Below are 12,988 nucleotides of genomic sequence, written 5' to 3'. Positions count from 1 at the left end.
CGAGTTGACGAGTTATTCAGTTAACTCAACGAGCTGCTGGATGCACTCGACGAGTTGAGGTCAACATGGACTGCTGACCTTGACTTTGACCAGGGTTGACTTTGATGATAATCATGGTATTTTGGGATTGCGACAAGTTAATCACATGATGATACGCAGTTGAGTTGGAGCAGTACGCGAGAATTATCTGATCTTAGCTTGTCAGTTCAGCATTCGAGAGGTGAGTCTTCTCACCAAACCAATGGGTCAAAGGCACCAAGGCCGGCCCATTTTATGATATGTGGATTGTCAATTGATTATGTGTTATGTTAGTATGACATTTGCATGGAACACCCAGGGGGGTTCCCGTGGCAGTAGACTGAGACCACGTGGGGGTTCCCATGGCATTTGGTGTAAGACCTCGGAGGGTTTCCATGGCATCCCAGTATATTTGCATGTTTAGTTTGTATGATATTTGCTTGGTAGTGAAGACCATGTGGGGGTTCCAATGGCAGTTAGAGAAGACCATGTGGGGGTTCCCATGGCAGGTTGACTATGTGGGGGCTCCCATGGTAGGTAGTTAAGTGATGGGTTTTGAGCATTCTAACACTTCCTAAGTGTACATGCAACCCTAATAACCTTGAATCTATGTTTTCTCTATATACATGCAAATTTTTTTCAAGGTTATTTCCTAACTAGCACGGCATGGGGATTACATAAAACATAAGCACTAGTAGAAATACATACCTTGTTGTTGCTTGGATTCCTTCAAGACTTTGTGAGCCTAGCACCCCAAATGTTGTGCCTCAAATGCTTCACACAACACCACAAGACTTGGAATAACTTGAGAGAATATTTCTAGCACTCAAAATCGGTTATGCCCTCTCTAGTAACACTAGGTTCACTAGGTCACGATATTGCTAGCCATAGGGTTCCTTTTATAGTGTTGTCACAATTAGGGTTTACACATGAATGCCCTTAATTGTCATGACTCTTGATTTCTCATGACCCATGGGTTTGTAACTCCCATGGACTATCCATGGAGCTCCATATGGTTATAACCAAACCCATAAACCATGGATCATTAATCCACCATAAAAGAATTGATGATTGTCATAATCAACCCTATATATTTAATTAGTCTCACTTTGATCACCAAATTAATACTAGATTAATACTTGACCAATACTAATTAAATAATACTATTATTAATATATTAGAACTTATAATATATTAATAATCATAAGTGCCTTATTCTCTCATTTAGTCTATCCAAGTATTGCAATGCCATGCAACCCAAATGGACCATGCCGGGTCGGGTCAAGTACATACCAAATAAAGTTATGGACTTAGACACTATATCCAACAGTCTCCCACTTGGATAAGTCTAATAACTATATTTGCAAATATGACTTCAAAATCCGACTAGCAATCGTAGCTCTTTCAAAGTCTCTCGGAACTGAGATGATGATGATACGCCATTTAAGATAAGTGATCATATAATCCTCTGTTCTCATGATATCAGCCGGACAAATACATGGAACATGGTCTTTCTTATTGTCCATCATTTGTTTCTCGATCTCTGATTTGTTTCGACATAGAACTAAATTGAACACATCAATTAGGTTCTGACCGGGCTCGGTACATAGGTCAAAACCAAATCATCGAGGGGCCCAGATATTGCTTCTATTTCTAGAAGGAACAGATAAACTTCGACTGATATGCTTGTACTAACTACTTGTTGATTTATTCACAAAGGCACGTTTTATGACATCGAGTTACTAATGTGTTTTCATACAATCAATGAATAACCAACTCATAGTCAATAACTCATATCTCTAGGTTTGAAGATTTATATGATATTACCGTCTCACGATCACTCGAGATAAATTCCATGAAGTGATGCAAGTGAGCGTGGGTTGGATCCAATACTCAGCCCTTATGAGTACTAATGAATGTTGCAGCAACCATTGCATTGTCCAAAGCACTTTTAGACAAATCATACAAGCCAAATTCATGACAGTCTTAAATCAATACTTACTTCCAAAGTTTGACTGACTGTGGATGGTTTGAATTATAACATAATTATTCTGGAAGTAAAAACATGCAAAATTGAGACATAGTAAACAATCAACACAAGATAGTAACACCTTACTCATAAATAAATAACAACTTTTATTTATCATCGAATGTCAATTACATTTTACAAGTTTCAGGAATCTAATTATTGAAACTAATATCATCCTTCAGCCCAATGCGCCTCGCATGCTGTAAATGCTTAACCCTGCTCAGTCCCTTCGTGAGGGGATCTGCCGGGTTCTCATCTGATGATACCCTCTTAGCCACGAGGAATCCTTCTTCTATTCGATGTCTTATGAAATCGTATTTTCTGTCAATGTGCCTAGATCTCCCGTGATATCTCGGTTCCTTAGCCAAAGCAACCACACTTTCATTGTCACAGAAAATTTCCATTGGCTCCTTTATAGCTGGTACAACTCCAAGGTCTCCGATGAAGTTCTTTAGCCATATCGCCTCCTTAGCTGCTTCACTTGCTGCTATGTACTCTGATTCACAAGTAGAATCAGCTACTGTCTCCTGCTTGGAACTTTTCCAAGTAATTGCCCCTCCATTTAGGATAAAGACCCAGCCTGACTGAGAGCGGAAATTATCCCTATCAGTCTGGAAGCTAGCATCGCTATATCCTTCCACTCTCAAGTCATCACTGCCTCCGAGGGTAAGGACCCAATCCTTAGTCCTCCGCAGATACTTGCGAATGTTCTTTACCGCTGTCCAGTGTGCCTTGCCAGGGTTCCCTTGATATCTACTGACCATGCTCAAAGCAAAGGCCACATCAGGGCGAGTACAAGTCATAGCATACATGATCGAGCCCACAGCGGAAGCATATGGTATATGACTCATCTCAGCTATTTCAGCCTCTGTACTCGCACTCTCAGTCTTACTCAGCTTGGCATTACTCTGGATTGGTAATTCTCCTTTCTTGGATTCTTGCATGCTGAACCTCTTCAGCACCTTATCCAAGTAAGTACTTTGACTAAGTCCAATTAGTCTCTTACTCCTATATCTCAATATCCTTATCCTTAGGATATAGGCAGCTTCCCCAAGGTCCTTCATAGCGAAACACTTCCCAAGCCAGGACTTAACCTCCTGCAAGGTTGGGACGTCGTTTCCACATACAACACCAAGAAGGTAACTATGCTCCCACTAGCACTGACATACACACAAGACTCATCCTCACTCCTAGAAAAGCCAAACTCTTTGACTTTCTCATCAATGCAAAGATTCCATCTGCGAGATGCTTGTTTCAATCCATAAATGGATTTATCAAGCTTACACACTCTATTAGGGTATCTTATATTGACAAAACCCTCTGGTTGAGCCATGTAAACATCCTCAGCCAACTTTCCATTAAGGAAAGCGGTTTCGACATCCATTTGCCATATTTCATAATCATGAAATGCAGCTATGGCTAACAATACGCTAATAGACTTAATCTTCGCTACTAGTGAGAAGGTCTCATCATAGTCAACTCCCGGAGTTTGAGTAAAGCCCTTCGCAACCAGTCGCGCTTTGTAAGTATGTACCTTTCCATCCATGTCGGTCTTCTTCTTGAAGATCCATTTGCACCCAACTGTCTTACGACCTAGTACATTGTCAACAAAGTTCCAAACTTGATTGTCATACATGGACTGAATCTCGCAGTCCATAGCCTCCTTCCATTTAGCAGACTCAGGGCCTGCCATGGCTTCCCTGTAATTATTAGGTTCATCCAAATCTATTAGTGTACTATCACTAATAAATGTATCACCTTCAGTGGTGATGTGATAACCATAATAAAAATCAGGTGTGTTCCTCACCCTAGTGGAACGTCTTGGAGGTATAGACTCATCTATCGGATCAACAGAAGTTTCCTCCTCAGGTTGGTCGATAGCATTTGAGGTTCCTTCACCACTTGACTCTTGAAGCTCTTCAAGGTCAATTTGCCTCCCACTGTCCCCTTGGCTTATGAATTCTCTCTCATGAAAGACTCCTCTTCTTGCCACAAAAACCACATTATCACTGGCTCTGTAGAAGAGGTAACCAAAGGATCTCTATGGGTAGCCGATGAAAATACACCTCTCACTTCGAGGTTCAAGCTTATCATGAGTCTCACGCCTCACGAAAGCTTCACAACCCCAAATCTTGATGTGGTCCAAATTGGGAACTTTCCCAGTCCACATCTCGTGAGGTGTTTTGGCAACCTTTTTAGTAGGGACTAGATTAAGGATATGGGCGGCAGTCTCTAAGGCATACCCCCAGAAAGAGATTGGTAACGAAGCTCGACTCATCATGGAACGAACCATATCCAACAAGGTTCGATTGCGCCTCTCAGCTACACCATTCAACTGTGGTGTTCTGGGAGGTGTCAATTGTGAGACAATCCCACATTCCTTAAGATAGTCAAGGAACTCAATGCTAAGATACTCTCCTCCCCGATCGGATCGGAGCATCTTGATGTTCCTGCCCAATTGATTCTTCACTTCCTGCTTAAACTCTTTGAACTTTTCAAAGGTTTCTGACTTATGCTTGATTAAGTAAATATATCCATATCTACTGTAATCATCAGTGAAAGTCACATAATAGCGATTAGCATCCCTTGTAGCAACTCTGAAGGGCCCACACACATCCGTGTGTACAAGGTCCAACAAATCTTCACCCCTATCACAAGTACCTGTGAAGGGTGACTTTGTCATTTTTCCAAGTAAACAAGACTCGCAACTATCATATGACTTGAGGTCAAATGATTCCAAGACTCCAGCCTTTTGGAATTGGCCTATGCGCTTATTGTTAACATGTCCAAGACGACAATGCCACAAGGATGCTTTATCCAAGCTATCTGAAGAATCAATATACAACACATTATTTCCTACATTGTCTACAACATTCACGACTTCATATACACCATCACAAGGTAATGCTTTAAAGTAAAATACATCATTGTAATAAACATTAATAGCACCATTTTTATTATCAAATGAAAATGTAAAACCTTGTTTGTACAAGCCATGAAAAGAAATAATATTTCTCGCCATTTCGGGCGAGTAACAACACTTATTCAAATCTAACATTAACCCATTATTAAGCAATAAAGAATAAACTCCTATCTTGGTAACAGGTGATGCTTTCCTGTTGCCCATGACTAAGTTTATCTTCCCGTGCTCCACTTGCTCACTTCTTCTTAGTGCCTGCAAATCAATACAGATGTGAATACCACAACCTATATCAAGCACCCAAGAATTAGCATTAGATGGGTTGTTAGACAATATTGTGTAAATACCTGTATGGGTGGGTTTAACCTTCCCATCCTTTAGATCTTGCAGATATTTAGGGCAGCTTCGCTTGAAGTGTCCCTTATCCTGGCAATAGAAGCACTGTGCTTCCTTTGGGTTTGAAGAAGGAGTAATGGGACCTTTCTTTGTCCCACTTGAACAGGGGATGTTGAAGGAGTAATGGGACCTTTCTTTGTCCCCTTGGTACCCTTTGAAGAAGGAGTAATGGGACCTTTCTTTGTCCCCTTGGTACCCTTCGAAGGGTTTTTCCTCTTCTTACCCTTTCCCTGCCCAATAGCCAGAACAGGGGCTGTTGAAGGAGTAGAAGTAGCAACCGCTTTACCCTTAAGGCCATTTTCAGCTGTCCTTAAGAGTCCTTGAAGTTTGCTAAGTGTGACTTCCTCCTTGTTCATATGATAAGTCATACGAAATTGATCATAACTTGGAGGTAAGGAATGGAGAATGATGTCAATCGCTATTTCCTCAGGAAAGTCAACATTTAGCTTCAGCAACCGGTGATGGGTTCACCATCCTTCATCCTTGCGGTTATCATGGAGGAGATGATTTCATACCTCTCCTGACGCGCGCTCTGATGGTACCTTTCCATCAGATCCAGGTGCATCTCATAGGGGTAGAAATCTTCATAGGATTTTTGAAGTTCAGGAGTTATGGTGGCCATCATGATGCATGTTACTTTAGTAGCATCCTTTTCATGTGCAACAAACTCCGCAAACTCTTCAGGAGTAGCAGTGGCTTCATTCACAACCTTGAGCTCCCTATCGAGGACATATTCTTTGTCCTCATAGCGGGTAATCATTCTGATGTTTCTGATCCACTCATTGAAATTGGATCCATCAAAGATGACCTTACCACACAAGTTCATAAGGGAAAAAGAGCCTGTTGGGTTTGAGCCAGCAGCATTGTTGGAAGACATCTAAAAGGAAAGAAAGACAAGTTTCATTAGATTAGGAATCCTTAATAATTCACCCAATTGAAATATTAAGGATAGGATCCAACAAACTATTTATAGTTGGAAGAGGGATGCCGTAATCCATACTATAAAATATTTGAAGGTAGGTAAATGACGATTTACCAATTTCCACCATAAGAACGAAATATTTTATTATTAGGTTTTATTGGTTTTGAAACTCCTAGATCTTTTGAGATACATTGAACTTTTCAATGGCATGTTTGAATCTCGATTGTGCCCTCTCAAGTTTGTGACTGGGATGCCGAGGATCACAAACAAGGTGTGAATAACCATACAAATTGACTTGGTACCCTCAACAATATTACCTAATCGATGTGCCGGTTAACCACACACGCTCCACCGATCTATAATAAAGTCAAGTTACCCTTTGCCACTCTTACTAGTCCATGTTAGTGTGCCGGTTAACCACACACGCTCCACTAACGACTTGGTAAGGTACAAAGTGCAATTTTATGGGCTAGCACCAATTTCACATTTTCCTAAAGTAACTAAGATTGGGAATTTATAATGTATAGTTACTTTATAATTCATTATACTTTTAACAAGTATTTAAAGTCGTATCCTACCCGTTCGGCTAACGACCCTCCACCGATCAAGGAAGCGGTGGGTGAGAGTGGACATCCATTAAGTCACCATTTTATAGGCAACAACCTTATACCCCCCTTATAGACCGGCTTCGTGAATGAGGCCTACTAACGGTAAGAACGACATATTCTTATACATATCTATATAATAAAATTATAATAATAGTATAAGTGTTGATTTTTAAACTTTTTAAAAATCTAAGGTTTAATTTGGAATTAAAGTAATAAAGTGTAAGACTTTTCAAATTCCAAAACTTGAGGGCAAGATTTGAAACTATTCCAAGTCTCTTCAATTTGTAACTTATGAGTTTTTAATGGTTCATAAAATGAAGACTCTTTATTTTATGAAACCTCTTTAGTTCTTTAATCACAATTAAAAGAAGTGACTTTTGGTTATCCATAACTTGAGGAAAAGTTATGGACACCATCATAGCCATTAAGATCATGAATTAAACATACATGGAGGTTACATATAATTCCTATGATCTTCTAAAAACTCATAAGAACACAAAGTCATGTCAAGCAATTTCAAGAAATCATATAACTATATACAATACTTGAAAATTGATAAAAGCCATGTAAAATGGGTTAACATAATCATTATCATTTTGAAAAACAGATTTTACAAGTCCAAAACAGATTGGGATAATGATCTTAATCCATTTCCAGCAACAAAACTCGAAAAAACTGCCCAGCACGCTCCTACTCGCCGAGTGCATTATTCTACTCACCGAGTAGGATGAATTTGTTCATGGACTCGGCGAGTCCTCCCCATGGACTCGGCGAGTCCAGTCGTCAGAATGCAGAATTTTCGATTTTTAAGCAGTTTTGCATCAAGTATACAGAAAACAATCCTAGTCTCTGATACCACTGATGGGTTTTGAGCATTCTAATACTTCCTAAGTGTACATGCAACCCTAATAACCTTGAATCTATGTTTTCTCTATATACATGCAAATTTCTTTTCAAGGTTATTTCCTAACTAGCATGGCATGGGGATTACATATAACATAAATACTAGTAGAAATACATACCTTGTTGTTGCTTGGATTAAGACCATATGGGGGTTCCAGTTGCATTAGGTGTAAGAACCTGGAAGGTTTCCATGGCTTCCTTATCTGTTTGTATGCGTGGCTTATGTGATATATGTAGCTTTTATAGCTAATATGATATGTGTTATGTGGATTGTGTATGGGGACTCACTAAGTATTAGCTTACAGTTTGTAGATTTGTTTCAGGTACATCTGAGCCGAATGGCAAGGGCAAGGCTTGATGGTGCAGCGTGCACTCTAATGATTTGAAATAAAATTGTTATTGTTACGAATTTGAAAACAATTGTATTTGGGATTTCATGGTTTGTCGAAAGTATTTTAGTTAATTAAAAATGAAAATTTCCTTTTGAAAATTGGGTCGTTACAAGTTGGTATCAGAGCCTTGGTTTGACGGATTCGAGCACACTCTCGGGTTTGTCAGGACTCAAACTAAGGAAATGGTAAAATTGTTTTCAAAAATAAAAGTTAAAAACTTTTTAAGAATGGAAAAGAGTAGAGTACAATGCGCGTAATCGGCCGAGCCAAGTAAGTAGTGCGCCAATATATTAGCCATGTTATACTGATATTTGAGTTATGATAATTGTATGGATGTTGCTATGTGTATGCTTTTAAAATTATATACAGTTAGGAGCTTATAGCCTTATAATGATCTATTTGGCCTTATTTCATGTTCCTTATCTGGTTGTGGTCCTAGGGTAGAATCTCTTAGAAAGTCTATTTGATCCTTTTCTGTGTATAATTTGTATGCATAAAGGCGACCTGTTATGATTAGTCTGATTGATGTGGGTAGAGTAAATCTTAGGATAACGTAGGATTTGAGGGATGATTGTAGCTTGTGGGATATGTTGTTTTATGGGACGAACTGGAAATATCAGGTTGAGCCTTGGGGAAGGTATAAGTAGGTGTGGAAGGTAGTATTGGGCCCGTACTACTGAAAGCACAGGACCTGTAGCCGAACTGATGTTAGATATGGAAGCTCTAAGGAGGATCAGTGTGGGAAGATCCCCTAGAAGGACATCCTGATCATTATGATTTATGACATTGCAGTTCAGTATGGTGGTGACACGATATGGAGCTGGGGGGTCAGGATCGGGATCTGTATCTGGGTCGGGTGATGGTACAGAGCCCATTGACGAGAGGATGCATAAGCTCATCGCAGCTGAGGTTACGAGGGGTATCCTTGACGCTACCCCAGTTATCTTTGGGACGGTCAAGGAGGGTATGATGGAGATTATGGAGGAGAGGCTCAGGGCATTCATAGCCGAGATTGTTGCGGGCCACGTTGGGGCCCGAACTCCCTCATTCCGAGAGTTCAAGGCGTGTGGGGCGCCGAAGTTTTTCGGGGTCAGGGATCCCATTGTTAGCCGACGCTGGGTGGCGGATATTGAGAACGCCCAGCGCATGAGTTCTTGCCCTGATGCGGCAAAGGTGGGATTTGCTTCATGTATGCTGAGAGACAGAGCCCAAGATTGGTGGGGAGAGGTGACTAGTCGGGTGGGAGCAGCCGGTGTGGCTGAGATGACATGGGCCGAGTTTGTCCGGCGATTTGATTTGGAGTTTGCACCAGCTATCGCGGTGCAGCGGTTGGTGAGGGAGTTCCAGGAGCTCTAGCAGACCATCGAGATTGTGGCGCATATCACCGCCAAGTTCTGGGAACGAACATTGTTTTTCCCACAGTATGCTACCGATTAGGACATGAGGAGGACGAGGTATCATTCCATGTTGAGGGATGATATCCAGGAGTTTGTGAGCTTCACAGGGTGTAAAAACCTAATTGAGATGGTGGAGAAGACCCGTGAGTGGGAGATGGAGTTAGACTTCCGCACGAAGCGGAAGCCTGAGCAGGAACATACAGCAGTAGGTCAGGCTAAAAAGCCTAAGATCTCAGATTCATCTAGTAGGGGCTAGTAGCGCCGTGGCCGGTGTGCCGAATGTGGGAGATCTCATGGTGGAGTTTGTCGGGGGACGGGCCCGGTATGCTATACGTTTGGTCAGTAGGGCCATGTGAGCAGGTATTACCCCAACAAGGGCTTGATTTATTTCCACTGCAGCTAGACTGGCCATAAAAGGCCGATTCTCCGAGGTTGCAGGGAGGGGGAGGTGCAGTGGCGGCGCCTGCGTCTGCCACAATGAGGATTACCGATGGCTGCCCTGCAAAGGCAGATTCTCCAGTAGTGAAGAGTCGCGCATTTCAGTTGACTACCGAGGAGGCTCGAGCAGCACCAGACGTTGTGGCTGGTATGTATTTTATCTTCCTGCTCTAGATTTATTGCATTGCTTATGTGAATATTATGCTTATGTATAGGCACCCTTTTGGTCAATGGTATGTCTGCTCACGTTTTGTTCGATTTGGGTGCTACCCGATCATTTGTGTCTCTTGCGCTTAGCAAGAAGTTTCGGGATGCGTCGGGAACTTTGGATTTCTGCTTCAGGTGGAGATTGTGGATGACGACACTGTGAGTGTTGCGAGAGTATATCGGGACTGTGTCCTAAATGTACTTGGAGAGAGGTTTCATGTTGATCTAGTCCCGATACCGTTGCGAGGGATGAAGGTGATTAACGGGATGGATTGGTTGGGGGCCAACGGGGCCATGATCGATTGCGAGCGCCAGTTGGTGAGGGTTCGAACCCCAAGTGGGGGAGAACTGGTTATTCATGGAGAGAGGGTCTAGCAGGGGCCAACCCTCTGTTCATCTGTGAGGGCTAGGAGATTTCTACGGCAGGGAGGTACGGGATATCTGGCATATATCTCAGATACGAGGGTTAAGACCACGACGGAGTTGGGGAGTGTACTGATGGTACAGGAGTTTTGGTATGTCTTTCCCGAGGAGTTTCCTGGAGTGCCTTCGGAGAGGCATGTGGAGTTTCGCATCGATTTAGTGTCAGGTGTCGCTCCGATAGCAAAGGCACCGTACCGGCTAGCACCGCCCAAGAAGCAGGAGCTATCTACGTAACTTCCGGAGCTGCTAGACTTAGGGTTTATCCGTCCGAGCAGTTCCCCGTGGGGAGCACCGATCCTATTCGTGAAAAAGAAGGATGGATCACAGAGGATGCGTATTGATTATTGAGAGCTGAACAAGTTAACGGTGAAAAACCGTTATCCGTTACCGAGGATCGATGATTTGTTCAATCAGCTACAGGGTGCGTCTTGGTTTTCCAAGATTGATCTTCGGTCGGGGTATCATCAGATGAGGATATATCGAAGACAGCTTTCAGGACTCGGTATGGGCACTATGAGTTTGTGGTGATGCCATTTAGGCTCACCAATGCCCCAACAGCGTTCATGGATCTCATGAACAAAGTGTGTAGACCGATGCTGGATCGGTCGGTGATCATTTTTGTTGATGATATTCTGGTCTATTCTAAGACCAAGGAGCAGCATGAGCAACATCTGAGGGAGGTATTGGAGACATTGAGAACAGAAAGGTTGTATGCCAAGTTCTCAAAGTGTGATTTCTGGGTGCGTGAGGTGCATTTTTTGGGGCATATCATCAATCAGGAGGACATTTCGGTTGATCCAGCCAAGGTTGAGGCAGTGATACGGTGGGAAGTACTGAAGAACGCATCCGAAATCCATAGTTTCTTGGGTTTAGCGGACTATTATCAGAGATTCATCCATGATTTCTACAAGATTGTTGGGTCTTTGACCCGCTTGACAAAGAAGAATGTGACATTTCGATTAGGCATGGATCAATAGTTGGCTTTTGAGACCCTAAGACAGAGGTTATGTGAGGCACCGATTCTAGTACTACCCGAGGGGTTAGATGACTTGTGATGCATCGATCTCAGGGTTAGGCGCAGTACTGATGTAGAGGGGGCATGTGATTGCTTACGCCTCGAGGCAGTTGAAGCCTCACGAGGCGAATTACCCCACTCACGACCTGGAATTGGAAGCAGTGGTGTGTTGCCCTCATGATTTGGAGGCACTACTTGTATGGGGTACGGTGCACTATTTATACTAATCATAAGAGTCTGAAGTATTTGATGTATCGGCAGAACCTCAACATGCGACAGAGGAGGTGGTTGGATGTACTAAAAGATTATGACTGTGAGATCTTGTACCATCCAGGGAAGGCCAACGTGGTGGCCGATGCTTTGAGCCACAAGACGGCGGGTTCCCCGATTAGGAATGTTTGTTTGAGGATTACGGTGATCTCTCCATTGTTGGATATGATCAAAGAGGCTCAGGTCGAGGGTGTGAAGAATGAGAATTGGAAGATAGAGCGGATTTGGGGTCAGTATCCCTTATTTGTTCGGGATAGCCGAGGTCTTCTGACATAGTGTGGTCGGGTGTGGGTACCGGTGACTAGAGGAGTGACACAGAAGATATTGGATGAGGCACACAAGTCCAAGTTCTCTATACATCTGGGAGCTACGAAAATGTATAGAGATCTGAGACTGAGCTATTGGTGGCCCTGCATGAAGCGGGAGATCGCTTGGTTCGTGGAGCGGTGCTTGACCTGCAGGAAGTTCAAGGTCGAGCAACAGCGGCCTCATCGCAAGGTTGAGCCGCTACCCATTACTATGTGGAAGTGGGAAGAGATCACTATGGACTTTATCATGAAGTTACCGAGGACAGCGAGGGGTGTGGACACCATATGTGTGATTGTGAACAGGTTGACGAAGAGTGCCCACTTTATTCCGATCTCTGAGAGTATATCCGCTGAGAAATTGGCGGATATTTATGTGCGAGAGGGGGTGGCTAGACACGGGGTGCCAGTATCGGTAGTCTCTGAAAGAGATGTTCGGTTTACATCTAGATTCTGGAAGAAGTTCCACGAAGAACTGGGCACTCAGTTCCATTTTAGCACGATGTACCACCCCCAGACAGATGGCCAGAGTGAGAGGACGATCCAGATACTTGAAGATATGCTTTGGGCATGCGTGTTAGATTTTGGAGGGAGTTGGGATACATACCTCCCATTGGAAGAGTTTTCATACAACAACAGTTACCATGCCAGTATCGAACGACCTCCGTTTGAGATGTTGTATGGTACGAGATGTAGGACTCACGTCTATTTGGGTGAGGTTGGACACCGAGTCGTGGGGAGCACT

The sequence above is a fragment of the Lactuca virosa genome, chromosome 4 (genome assembly GCF_052849685.1).
Source record: "Lactuca virosa cultivar CGN04683 chromosome 4, Lactuca_virosa_CGN04683_v6, whole genome shotgun sequence".
Classification (NCBI taxonomy): domain Eukaryota; kingdom Viridiplantae; phylum Streptophyta; class Magnoliopsida; order Asterales; family Asteraceae; genus Lactuca; species Lactuca virosa.
The sequence above is the reverse complement of the archived record's forward strand: the minus strand, read 5'-3'. Positions refer to the sequence as shown.